Genomic DNA, 7675 nt, shown 5'->3' on the forward strand with positions numbered 1-7675 from the left:
GTACGCTGCATACGTTCAGCTTGTGATCTTCAAAATGGCACTTTACGGTGATGTGGAGAGGAATTGTTGAATAAAGTCATTATTTTAGTTTTTTTTGTGTACAAAAAGTATTCTCATCACTTCATAACATTACGGTTGAACCACTGATGGGCTATTCTGACCACGTCTTTCATACTTTTTTGGACTTTGACAGTGTAATTTACTTGGCATTCAATGGGACAGTCACAAGCCACCCGGTTTTCATTCAAAATCTCTTAAATTGTGTTCCGAAGACGGGGTAAGTGATTAATGACAAAATTTTTATTTTGGAGTGGAGTATCCCTTTAAATTCTTTTAAACAATTATAGTTATTTTTTGTATTTTAAATGAATGTTTATTTCTGTTTTTGATTTTAAAGTTTTAGTCATTTTGTTTTTATTACATTTTTATTTTATTTGCTTTTTATGTTTACGTTTTTAATAATTTTTATTTCCACTTAAGTTATTTTAGTACATCAAGTTCAACTGAATGAAAATTAGAAATATTGGCTAGTTGAAATACAATTTTTAATCTAATATATATATATATTTATATATTTTTTTTTATCAAGTTTCTAGCCTGTTCCCACAGCTGTTGTATTACTGTAACCAGTGCTCGAATTGAAGGGGAGTAAAATAGACTTATGGAGGTCCCTCAGCTGTTTTTGAGTAAAAATGTAAGTGAGAAATGTGATTAAATTCATGCAATGGATATGGTAAAGTTCGTGAATTAATTATATACAATAATTTATATTAAGTTTGTTTATTGTAAATATTAAATGCCCCGCCCCACGTCTAAAGACCACTAAGCGCGGGAGATCGTTGACGTGACTGCTTGTTTGGCGCCGCTCCGGTGAAGATAACTTCTGCTAAGAAATGGAGAATATTAAACCTACACTCACATTCGGGAAGAGGAAGCTTCTTACTGACTTTTTTTAGCGGTAATTTTCTCTCTATATATATATTTTCACTATATTTATCAACTTCATGTTGGGGCTTTTGTATTCCTTGCGTAAATTATTATTAAGCCTGGTTCAGGGGTGCTAGAGATCTCGATGAAGATGAGTGACATCTTTTAGTAATTAGAAGGGAGTGCTCGTGCGGTTTCTATAATCCATTCAGAATTGTATAAAAATTGTTTTTCATGCTGCTAAGACAAAGGGCCACATACACGCTGTAAAGTTTCAGGAATTACATCTGTATATAAATGCGGGATTCACTCTTAAAATGGCTATAATTGACATATTGATAGCCATAGTTCCTGAGTAAAGCAGACTTTTGGGCTGAAATGGTTGAGTAGTCTGGTGGCAGAACAGACTCTCTCGTAACAGTCGCTTGCCGCAACCTACTGGACGTTATTTTAAACTGCACTGAAATCGTTGAAAATTCCCCACAACACAGCCAGTCTTATCACAATTTATATTTTTAATATCAAATAAACTCGTTTCTTGCATTTAAACAAGCCTTTTGGAGCAAGCATTATTATTACAATGTGTCAATCATCCAGTTGTTTTTAGGGAAAATAATAAGTAGGGATGTGCACGGATAGTCGAACATTCGGATAGTCGAACATTCGAATATTCGTTCTGCTCTAATTATTCGATAAATAAAAATGATATTCGAATTTCGCAACAAAAAAAAAAGTTCACAATAAAACCTAATTTGGTCACTTTCTGTGATTCTCCGGCATATTTGAAGGTGTATGCAAGCAAAAAATAATTAATGAATGATTAAGGGGCCATTCACATATCGAGCCTAATAAGGCGTGGAAAAGGCTATGCGCGCCGCTTTCTCCTTCTTTCCAAAGCGCTCAGGCAGAAGCGCTCCTGAGGCGACGCGTTCTCTCCATGAAGACGGAAATTTCAGCAAAGGATAAATGGATTTGCAGCACACAAAAAAATCGCTTTCAGTAGCTCTGCTACTAAATTTATTTCTAAATGGCAATCCATATACAGCTATGATCAGCTGTTCCTTCATCTTGACTGAGCTTTCAACATTGTTACAGGAAAGGATGAAGCTGAATGTTTAGTTCTTGTCACATAACCTGCGTTGCGCTTGTGGCATTCTGAAAAGTTGAGATGTTTTTAACTCGACATCGCGACCGCGTCGCTTCCATTATGAGGGCGCATACCGCGCGCCTACATTGGAAATAACGAACTTGAGCATGCAAAAGACGCGATATGTGAACGCCGCCTAAAAGAACTGCGGTCTTCTACAGTACTTCAAATATGCCGTGGAGAATTACAGAAAGTGATCCAAGAACATTGTTGCAGCATCTCTCAAGCAACGAATAAACACCGCTAACTTGGAGAATGCAGTGAAAACTCCTCTTCTCGCGTCTGCCCTAAACCCTCGGCACAAACATCTCAGGTTTCTCGATGAAAACATGAGAGAAGTAAGAAAAAAAAAACTTTTTTGAACATTATCAGAACATTTTCCTTGATGCGAGTGGTGCGGATGCAGTCGCCACGATGAAGAAGATGCAATGCCCACTCGTCGGAAAAGGCTGAGCCAGTTCTCCAGCGATGATTACAGAGAGTCCAGCCGAGACGAGTGGGAACAGTTCTTGCTGGAGCCATGTATTCCACCAGATGAGGATCCCATTCAGTGGTGAAACGAAAACACGAAGCGCTTCACAAAACGTATTCGCTTAGCACACCGTTATTTGTGAGTCCTGCCAACGTCTGTGCCGTCAGAGCGCTGTTTTCTCCACGGCTGGCCTTATTGTTAACAGACTAAGGAGCCGACTTTCCCCAATCATGTTTACATGCCTGTATTTCTTAACAAGAACATTTGAAACAATAGAAAAAAAGAAAAAAAGATTTGCTGACAGTTTAAAAGTTAAGTGTAAGCTACATTCTGTACAATAGCCTAATTGCTGCAGGCTGCTTTACGTTTTTTCTTTGTTCACTTTTTTTTTTTTTTGCTTTTAATCTGTACTTTTGTTTGTTTGCACGCATTGTTAAAGGTTTTCAGCTTCAAAACACGATGTGTAATGTTCAAGCTTATTGTAAGCTTGTTCAAAATGACGAAAACAAATGTTGCTGAAAAATAACGTCTGACTCATTAAACTTAATTTAAATAAACGAATATTCGAATATTCGTTTTTTGTGAGCTCAAATATTCGAATGTGATATTTGTGGAAAACGCCCATCCCTAATAATAAGTACTACATTGGTACATAATGCTAGAATTATTCTGTTGGACATACACTACTGTTCAAAAGTCATTTCTGTTCACCAGGTCTGGATTGATTTGATCCAGAATACAGTAAAATAGTATTATCATGATAAATGATTACAATTTAAAATAATAATTTTAATTTTAATTCACATGATCCTTCAGAAATCATTCTAATACGCTGATTTACTGCTCAAGAAACATTTCTGACTATCAGTGTTGAAAACAGTTTTGTACAATTTTTTTCAGGATTCTGTGATTAATACAAAGTTCAAAAGAACAACATTTATCTGAAAAATATATAATTTGTAACATACACAACCGTAAAAAAAATGTAAATTATTTGTTGGGTGGAAAGAAATTAATACCTAAATTAATTAATACTAAATGCATACATTTAATTTGATTTTACATTTAATTTAAATTTTAGTTTAAATCTAATTTAATACTTCTATTCAGAATGTATGCATTACATTTATCAAAATAAATACAGTAAAGACATTTAAAATGTTACAAAAGATTATTTTTCAGATAAATGCAGTTCTTTTGAACTTTCTACACATCAAAGAATCCTGAAAACAATTTGTACATAACTGTTTTCAACATTAGTTTATGTCTTCAACCACTGGTTCCTGAAATGATAAATGAGTTGACTTTTGAGAATCTCCTTGACATGCCTATGTTAAACTTATGAACTATTATAAAGACTATATCCTGTTTTCTCAGTTGTCTTGCACTCTTTGAATAGTACCTAGTCTCATCTCTATAGTATTACAGCCTGATAGGGTTTTTCCATAATTTTTCTACCGTTCAAATAATAAAAAGTCCTTAAGCAGGTCCATTTCAATTTACTGACTGCTCCTTTATCACTGCTTTCTGAGACATGAAATAATTATTCCTGTGCCACTGCTGAATCTGAATATCATTCAGTGAGTCTGAAAGCCATCTGAATATTTTCTACTGTTTCTTCAAGTGCCTTATATGTATAGTGCCTTGCGAAAGTATTCGGCCCCCTTGAACTTTGCGACCTTTTGCCACATTTCAGGCTTCAAACATAAAGATATGAAACTGTTATTTTTTGTGAAGAATCAACAACAAGTGGGACACAATCATGAAGTGGAAAGAAATTTACTGGATATTTCAAACTTTTTTAACAAATAAAAAACTGAAAAATTGGGCGTGCAAAATTATTTAGCCCCTTTACTTTCAGTGCAGCAAACTCTCTCCAGAAGTTCAGTGAGGATCTCTGAATGATCCAATGTTGACCTAAATGACTAATGATGATAAATAGAATCCACCTGTGTGTAATCAAGTCTCCGTATAAATGCACCTGCACTGTGATAGTCTCAGAGGTCCGTTTAAAGCGCAGAGAGCATCATGAAGAACAAGGAACACACCAGGCAGGTCCGAGATACTGTTGTGGAGAAGTTTAAAGCCAGATTTGGATACAAAAAGATTTCCCAAGCTTTAAACATCCCAAGGAGCACCGTGCAAGCGATAATATTGAATTGGAAGGTGTATCAGACCACTGCAAATCTACCAAGACCTGGCCGTCCCTCTAAACTTTCAGCTCATACAAGAAGAAGACTGATCAGAGATGCAGCCAAGAGGCCCATGATCACTCTGGATGAACTGCAGAGATCTACAGCTGAGGTGGGAGACTCTGTCCATAGGACAACAATCAGTCGTATACTGCACAAATCTGGCCTTTATGGAAGAGTGGCAAGAAGAAAGCCATTTCTTAAAGATATCCATAAAAAGTGTCGCTTAAAGTTTGCCACAAGCCACCTGGGAGACACACCAAACATGTGGAAGAAGGTGCTCTGGTCAGATGAAACCAAAATCGAACTTTCTGACAACAAAAGCAGGGACAGGGAAGATGGTCAAATTGATGGGAAGATGGATGGAGTCAAATACAGGACCATTCTGGAAGAAAACCTGATGGAGTCTGCAAAAGACCTGAGACTGGGACAGAGATTTGTCTTCCAACAAGACAATGATCCAAAACATAAAGCAAAATCTACAATGGAATGGTTCACAAATAAACATATCCAGGTGTTAGAATGGCCAAGTCAAAGTCCAGACCTGAATCCAATCGAGAATCTGTGGGAAGAACTGAAAACTGCTGTTCACAAATGCTCTCCATCCAACCTCACTGAGCTCGAGCTGTTTTGCAAGGAGGAATGTGCTCCTCTCGATGTGCAAAACTGATAGAGACCTACCCCAAGCGACTTACAGCTGTAATCACAGCAAAAGGTGGCGCTACAAAGTATTAACTTAAGGGGGCTGAATAATTTTGCACGCCCAATTTTTCAAATTTTTATTTGTTAAAGTTTGAAATATCCAATAAATTTCGTTCCACTTCATGATTGTGTCCCACTTGTTGATTCTTCTCAAAAAATTAAAGTTTTATATCTTTATGTTTGAAGCCTGAAATGTGGCAAAAGGTCGCAAAGTTCAAGGGGGCCGAATACTTTTGCATGGCACTGTATATGTATGCCCTTTTTATAGTTTTTATTTTCATAGTTGCCCTTTTTGGTCTGCTGCTTTGTCACCCTCTAAATCCAGTATTACTTGGATTAATTTAATCTCTTTGTTATGCAACATTGGACTGATTATTTTTTATCAACACAAAAGCCTGTTCTTTTATGTAAGCCTGTTTTTAATAAATACAGTAGTATATAGTTATGCATATGATCAAATATATTATGTATTTAAATTGTATATTGTGAGACTTACCCCCACCAAAAAAAAAAGTCTTGTAGTGGGGAGTTGGTTCGAGCACTGACTGTAACGTTAGACCACCGCTTGATAATACATCCTGAAAGTGAAGGGGAAACTTGCTGACAGCTGCAGTTACTTTCTGAAGCTGTTTTGTAAGGATTAACAAAGAATTCACCTCTATTTCTGGATTATTAAAATCCAGACGATAAACCGCTGAAATTCTAGGGTGCTCTTTGACCGTCCCGGGATATTTTCTCTAAAGGCATGAAACAGTGGCGGGTGTTCTAGGAGTCCTTTTATCTTGAGAGAAGAGATGAAAAATGAAGGATTTTTGGTAAATCCACCGCGGCTCTATTCCTGTGTGTGATGCTGTCTTCGTAAGCAGATTAATGCGGGCATATTGCCTCTGCAGAAAGACTTCACTCAGACTGGGTTCTGTAACTGTATCTGTGAGATTTAGGGCAACGCTAATGTTACATCACCTGGTTTAATCTCAAAGCTTCTCTTTTGCAAGAGCCGCTCCTTGGCCTGCGGAGAGTGCGGTCAACACCATTGAATGTTCAGAGGTGTGTGTTTGTGGGAGTATTAAAACCTTACAAATCCATGCTTCACTGTAAAGTTAGGGATAATGTAAAGTCATCCAATCAGTATTAACATAAACCAGTTTATTAAACTGAAAATAAATACGTGGACATGCCCATACTGGTGTATATCTTCAGCTTAAGGATTATTACGCTATGAAAAGTATTAATAGGCCTACCTATGTCTTATATAATTTTTTCTTTCACTTCAATCGATAACTGAGACGCAAAATGGCGCTGTTACAAACCGTGAACTGCCACCAATCTGACCAATCAGCATCAAGAAGCCTATTCCAGAGAACCGCGTAAATGGCCAATCACAGACTTACAGAAAAACATAGTTTTATTAAAACATGCTATACAGAGCAATGAACAAATTACATTAATGTTTTCTCAGCTGAGGCGACCCAGACATGAATTTATGACAGAAAAGAGGATTGAAGGTGCAAGCTGCTGTAAGGCTTAGGAAAAGTGTGTGTAAAAACAGTTTAGGGTTAATTGCTTTTTATAAAGTCCTTATTTAGACAATACATTTATAATACGAAAGATATGAACAGAAAACTGATGACAAGGTAATCATCATAACAAAATCACATCATTAACATTCTTACTGAGAAAAAAATCATTTCCCTTAAAATTTGGATTACTTATCATTCATCAAAAGTGATTGTATTTTCAGACAAGCCTGTATTAGACATCTTCAAAAGCATCTATAATCTCATGAGTATACATTTCACGTATGTATTTTTTCGAGGGCTAATACATACCATTAAACGTGTATATTGAAATTCAGTTCCTAATCATTGTGCTACAGAAACATCAGTTCAATGTGCTCTTTAATCATCCAAAAAGTCAATACTAAAATTTTAGAATTTTATAATAATGGGTAAAATGTCTCATCTTAGCACCTTTGAGCAAAAATCATTGCATTTCCTTAAAACCAGAAAGCCATTTTTAAACGACTAATACTTGACGTTATCTGCCATAAAAATTTCACACACAATTTCACACATCTGATTAGTTACCAAACAAGTTATAAATGATAGAAAATCTGTAACAATATGGTGTTCGTCGCATGCCAAATTAGCAGCAGACTACTTCTCTTCCATATAGAGCAATTCAACTTGGTGCATTAGATTTGTCACTGAAACTTGTGACCTTTCATCCTCAAGT

This window comes from Carassius carassius, chromosome 27, assembly GCF_963082965.1.
Source record: "Carassius carassius chromosome 27, fCarCar2.1, whole genome shotgun sequence".
Classification (NCBI taxonomy): Eukaryota; Metazoa; Chordata; class Actinopteri; order Cypriniformes; family Cyprinidae; genus Carassius; species Carassius carassius.